The sequence below is a fragment of the Carassius auratus genome, unplaced genomic scaffold, assembly GCF_003368295.1.
Source record: "Carassius auratus strain Wakin unplaced genomic scaffold, ASM336829v1 scaf_tig00016666, whole genome shotgun sequence".
Lineage (NCBI taxonomy): Eukaryota > Metazoa > Chordata > Actinopteri > Cypriniformes > Cyprinidae > Carassius > Carassius auratus.
In genome coordinates, this window is record NW_020524699.1 from 39,055 (window position 1) to 46,146 (window position 7,092).

Here is a 7,092-nt window from a genome sequence, read left to right on the forward strand (position 1 = left end):
AGATGCGAATGTTTGGCCAACACATTTCATGCACGTGGTTTCGCTGAACATGCATCAACATGAAATTAATTTTAAATTATTTTTACGAAATGTGACATATTAAATGCTATCTGAATTACATAATCATATTCCAAAAATTAAGTACTTATTATTAGATTATATAATATTTTAAAATACTCCTAGACTAGTTACATTTTTATTGATTACATGATTGTACATTATTCACAAAAAAAAAAAAAAAGTATTCACAATTGACTGATTCTCCCTTATTCTTTTTCATCTTGAAATGTTCCTTTCTAAAACTGCCAACTGCTAATATGCATTTTTTTAAATGTATAAACTGAACTTATTTTTTCCTAAATATATTCATGGATGTGTGTGTATTTATACAGTATATAAATAATAAAAATACACAGTTCACACACATATATATTATATAAAAAATTTTTTTATTTAAATATGGTACACGATTGTTATTTATATTAATGCAATAAACAAATGAGTAAAAAGTAATCTAAAAGTAGTCTGATTATATTTTGTAATGTAATAGTTTGCGTTGATAACTAAAAATTTTTGTAGTTAAGTGGTGGAGAAATTTACAGTTTAAATTAAAAAAAAGATTTTATATGCTTTAAAGTTTCTTGCACAATGAGACCGAAATATGCATAAAAAAATTAAAAGGTTGGTTGCATGTTGACATTTTTAAGTTTGTGCGCCAATAAAAACCTTAGTACCCAGGGGGCGATAGAGTCATTCAAATATCTGTTAATGTTAGACATCATATCTATTCCATTCGGGAATCATCAGGTTTTACTCACAAGTTGGCTGTGGGATTCGACCGTGACTTTCAGAGAGAACCCTAGAACAATAATGAACTAAACATGCTGTGTCCTGCTGATGTCATGACAGATCTGCTTACTGTGTCTGTTTCAGGCACAGAGTCTACAACTTTAACACACACTTTCAAAAAGTGTGCGTGTATGCATGTTAATTTTATATGACGCTATTCAGCAAAGATGAATTCTACAGTGGCTATTGCCCATTCAGGTCATGTCTACATCTCATATGTTTTGTAGCTTATATTTAAAACTTACACTTAAGAGAGCTTTGAACAAACCACTGTTATAAATGATGTGGCTTGTTGAAGAAAGACAAATACTGGTCCATAAAGTTTGAAAAATCAAATAGACTTGCGATGACTATGAATCCAAGACATATTTAAAGAACAGCAGGTAATAGAGACTCGAATATCACACCCACAATGCCCTAGCAACCACATAACAATGTTCTAAAACACTTAGAAAAATCTAGTTTAATTATATTTTACTTTTTATTGAGAAGTGTAAAAAGGAATCTACACGATGGAAGCAACAGGATGAAGAAATGTTAAGTCTTAAAAAAAAATTAAGGCCCGTTCACAACAAAGACAATAACTATAATGATAACAATGATTTAAGTTTTAATAAACATTTTTATTCTATGAGAATAACAAACTCAACATCACATCTCTAATGATAACGACACATGGGAACGTAATTGCTGGAATCACTTTCAGAACTTTTTTTTCCAGCTCAAGATCGGTAATAACACTGACAGCCAATCCGAATTCATCTTGCTTTAACTAGCTCATGCATATGAGTCGAAGTTAACAGAAGTTGTGATATTCCTTTTTTCCTTATTTTGACATATAGTTGAGTGCAATGGCTTCTGGAATGAGAAAAAATATATAAGATGGGTCTGGAAAACACCCGTTGCTATTGACGGGTGTTTATAATACTGAATCCACCATTTGTCCAACAAACAAATCAAACAGAAAAGTTAGTTTAATGTCAGTGGACTATGGTGTATTGACAACTTTCTGAGACGACATAACTCTGATGATCATTTGTGTTTATTTCATGCTATAAATAGTAGTAAAGAGTAAGAGAAGTTCACGTGTTGGTTGAACTGAGGCGATTGGATTGTCACGCTTTCATCACACAGTGAAAAATACATAGCGAAGTAACACATTGACAGACAAAAAGAGCAGGTTACTTTTGGAAAGGAACAAAAGCTGTTTCTCAATGCCAAGTATGCAACATTCAGACATGCATCCTTGGTAGCTTGGACTTGGCAAGTTCCACTCGGGAGTGTGAATTCCCGAGGTCCTAATTTTCGTAAGGGCGTATTCTTTTTTTTTTAGGTATGAACGATTAAAAACATTGACTGCCAAACAGAATCCATTTGATTTTAAAGAGCTCGAGAATGTAAAGCTGCAAACTGCAGCGTGCTTTTGATAAACAGAATGCTATCATGCATTGGTGAGAACACTTTCGTTCTGTGTGTGAACGGGTCTTGAGGACTGATTCGGCTTCAACTGTGATTTTCATTCATGCATGTTTTTTTTTTTTTTTTTGTGCCATTGTGATGCTAACAGCTTTATGAGCACTTTGGAAAGCACTCACCCTTCTCTTATTAGCACATGATTTAGGAGGAGGCTTCTTCAAGACGCACCAAGTTAACCCTGTTGAACATTGCTTATCCATGCCTGCCTCCTGGTGGAAGTTTGAATCCAATCACATTAACTCTGGACAGGCTGACTATGTGTGTTAGCGTTGTCTGAAGGCCGTTGAATCATTTCCTGTGTGCAGCCAGGGAGGAAGTGTGCCCTGCTCTTTCATCGCCCCCACGCTCTGACTCTGTGGAGTAATGCTTGCTAAACTCTGAAAACCTATGAGCTAAAATAAAAATTGATGTAATGTGAAATCAGTTAACATTTAGTCCTAACATAAAAATAACATAAAACGCGTTTACATATATAGAACACAAGAGAAAGTAATAGTTGAATTTATAAAAATGACCCTGTGTTGTGATGTGGATGATCCACAGCTGTTTTTTGTTGTTTTGGGAATGTTGTTCACGAGTCCCTTGTTTGTCCTGAACAGTTAAACTGGCTGCTGTTCTTCAGTAAAATCCTTCAGCTCCCACAAATACTTCGGTTTTCCAGCATCTTTTACATATTTGAACCCTTTCCAACAACAGCTATTTGATTTTGAGATCCATCTTTTCACATTGAGGACAGCTAAGGGACTCATATGCAACTATTACAGAAGGTTCAAATGCTCACTGCACATATTTATATATCAAGATGTCAAATCACGTTTATAATGCTTTATAAAATACAGATTGTGTCAAAGCAGCAGGAAGACAATAGTGAACAGTATTGTTTTTATATATTTAAAGTCATGAAGTTATTTCATTGCTGATTGAGTGACATCATCGTTCCGCTCTGTTCAGTTTTCTTCAAATGGTGTCTTGTGTAATACATATATATATATATATATATATATATATATATATATATACAAACACACACACACATGTGTGTATATATATATATATATATATATTTATATATATATATATATATATATATATATATATATATATATATATATATATATATACGTGTGTGTGTGTGTGTGTGTGTGTGTGTGTGACTTGTGGCTGGTTGTGGATATAAACAGGAATGTGTTTTGATTCATGTGGGTTTGGCTCTCTGGGATAAATAGCTCCAGATAATGACATCGTGACACTGGCTGATGTAACTAAAAAGAAACACACACACATACACACATTTCCGAACCGTTCAGTATGACTATCCTGAGGTGTGCAAGTCATAGCAGAAAATGAAGAATCGAGTCAGCTTTATTCTCTTAATCGAGCTGCCAGTTAAAAACATATACTATAACACAATCAAATATTAATATCTGTTGTTTACAGTATTATATATATATGAATATGTCTCTGAATATGGGGCACATTTGTCTTGTCTTCAACTCGACTAAGACTAAGTTTGTCACTGAACGGAAACAGTCTGGATTAGTTTGCAGTAAACGTTTCCTGCTGGCTCATTGTGTCTGCTATTTATTTAGCAGGAGCTGTTTTATTGAGCCACAATCAGTCAGATAAAAAATCATTATGAATACATATTGTGGTGGTATCCCTGCTGGGGAGAAAATCAGCTAGTCTCCCAACTTCATCAAGCTGGTCTGATCTGGTGGTTTTATAAGGGTCTTTGTCTGATGATCATGCTGAAAGACCAGCCAAACTATCTTAAACCAGTTAAACCAGCGCATAATCTTACTTGCTGGGTTTTTAACAAACAGACGATGTCATATCTGGTGTAAATTGAATTTGTAATACAGAAAGTCTACAGTGGTGTTTTGATGGGCTTGATAGGTCATACAATAATGTAAGCGAACTGAAAATGCAATTAGCAATCAATGTGTTTATTGTATCATGGTGTAATCATGCATGAAAAAAATGCATGGCTTCACACTTCAACATCTCCAACATAGCTGCATTCAGGTCATTGGAGGGACTGCATTTGGGTCATTCAGTGTCAAATCAACCATGAGGTCTTCAAAAAACTGATCATGAATTATCTTCTTCTATAAATAATTCAGAATCAATAGATATTCAATTATTTTTTAATGAAAATGAAAATACTCCCTTATTATTATAGATTATTTATTTTCAATGATTCCAGTGCTTTAAGTGGGCCAGTACTCACCAGTACTCAGTACCGGCACTTCCAAATATAGCTCTTGAGCGTACCGCCACCTCTCCGTGTGCCCAGAACGTGCTTTTAGCGTACCAGTACGCAGGGCCGTGCACAGACCTTTTGAGGGGCATGTGCTGAAACTGAAAAAGGGCACCCCCCCCCCCTTTTTATATCAAGATTATTTAGTAAGCCTGCATAAATGGAAGAAATGGTCACATTTTCATGACAAATTCAATAACACAAAATAATAGTCTCAAAAGCTTTAGATTTATTCACGATTAATAACAACCATAATAATAATATTAGATAATTAGATAATATAGATAAACAGGGTTTTAAGGGCTTCTTTAAACCTAATACAACATCAACCTTCTGTTAGCCATGTATCTGGCAAAAATGTTATACTGTGGTGGACCAGGGATGTTGGTCTCTTGAAGGTCTCTTATTCACTAAACTTTCCCTAAAATAAGCCAGCAATGAAAAAATAAATAAAAATAGTGTGAAAAGTACAGTTGCAGTGAAAAGCATTTCTGAAGGATCACGTGACACTGAAGAGTACTGAACTGGAGTAATGATGCTGAAAATGATGCTGAAAATCAGCTTTGATCACAAAAATAAATTACATTTTAAAATATTCAAATAGAAAACAGTTATTTAAAATTGTAAAAATATTACACAATATTACTGATTTTGCTGTATTTTGGATCAAATAAATGAAGCCTTGGAATAAATCATGAATTACATTCTGTATAATAAAATATAAAGATTTCAGTGATCTTCTGTAATTTTTTATTTTTTTTAGTTACTACTACATTACTGTAGTAAAACCATGTTTTCCAACATTTTATAAAGAGAGTATACAAAGAGTATACCATAACATGATTAGCCTAAATGTTAATAAATTAAGTGTATCAGCAATTATAAATCAAAGAAGAAATTTCTTAGAAATATGTTATCTAGGTGAAGAGGATCACTTGCGCTTTGTGTAAGTTCCAGTACGAAACAGCGCGGGGGCGCACCTGTTATGATTTCCCAATGGTAAAAACAAATTATATGTTGTTGTATTACTTATCAATATATCGTTTTTGACCAGCGAATGTGTGCAAATGTGATTTTTTTTTTCTGTCCGTCATTAAAACGGCGACGGCGCCTGCCGCTGCGGGCATCACATTACATTTTCATCTAGGTTACAAACTAGTTTTTTTAGCTATATAGACGGAGCGCTCAGTTTTTCCTGTGGTAAAATGCATTTGGCCAAATTAGCATTTTATAAAAGATGAAATGCAACTGTATGCACAGGCTGTGTTGGCTATGTATTGGCTATGACTAGATGGCAAATGCTAGCCCTCTTTCTCAGGCGACATCCCACATGTCTGAGTCAGTGAGTCAGTCAGACATCAAATAAATAAAACATTAGCCTTTATAGACAGTGTATAGTAGTACTTATTCAAACAACAAGATATTTATTTACCCTTCGCAAAACTTTGTTCAGCTCAGCTGTTGTCTACTGTGCAGCTGCTGCTGTGGAACTTCAGTTGATTCAATGAATATAGAGGGGGCGGAGTTATCAGCTTACTTACAGCTTGAGGATCCAATAAGATTTACACAAGCTCGTTTTAAGAACTTTCATTTGGTAAAACAGACAGACAGACGTAAAGGGTGACCAATAGCATTGATTAAAAAAAAAAAAAAAAAACACCACCAAAAAAAGGGCACTTCGGAGTGTAAGGGCAAAAAGGGCATGTGCTCTGCACAGGTTGAGCCCTACCTGTGCACGTGCCTGCTGGTACGTTCATTTGGACATCTGCTTTAATAGAAGTTTTAATCCTTTGCCTGCGCTGCCGCTTTTCAGAATGCCCTTCACAATGCACACTTCCTTATTCTTCCTAGTTTGGAGTATGGAGCGTGAATCATTTTAACCAGTTCGGGAGTTCGTAGCGGGTTCGCGAATCATTTGAGTCAGTTTGGGGATCGCGAATCATTTGAGTCAGTTTGGGAGTTCGGAGCGGGATCGCGAATCATTTGAGTCAGTTCGGGAGTTCGGAGCGGGTTCGCGAATCATTGAGTCAATTTGGGGATCGCAAATCATTTGAATAAGTTCGGGAGTTCGGAGCGGCTTCGCGGATCATTTGAGTCAGTTTGGGGATCGCGAATCATTTGAGTCAGTTTGGGAGTTCGGAGCGGGATCGCGAATCATTTGAGTCAGTTCGGGAGTTCGGAGCGGGTTCGCGAATCATTGAGTCAGTTTGGGGATCACAAATCCTTTTAATCAGTTCGGGAGTTCGGAGCGGGATCGCGAATCATTTGAATCAGTTCGGGAGTTCGTAGGAATCATTTGAGTCAGTTTGAATGCAGTAGCTCTTTCTAAGGGTATTTTTTTTAAATCCTTTTGCACATTTTATTTATGTTCAGTAGTTCTTTCTAGCTCAAGCAAATCCACAAACTAATAAAAGGATTTATTATTAAGGTTGCCTGTTGACTGCTGTATATAAAACCCCTTCAATATATAGTTGTTGTTACCTCAGGGGATGAGGGGAGTCATAAAA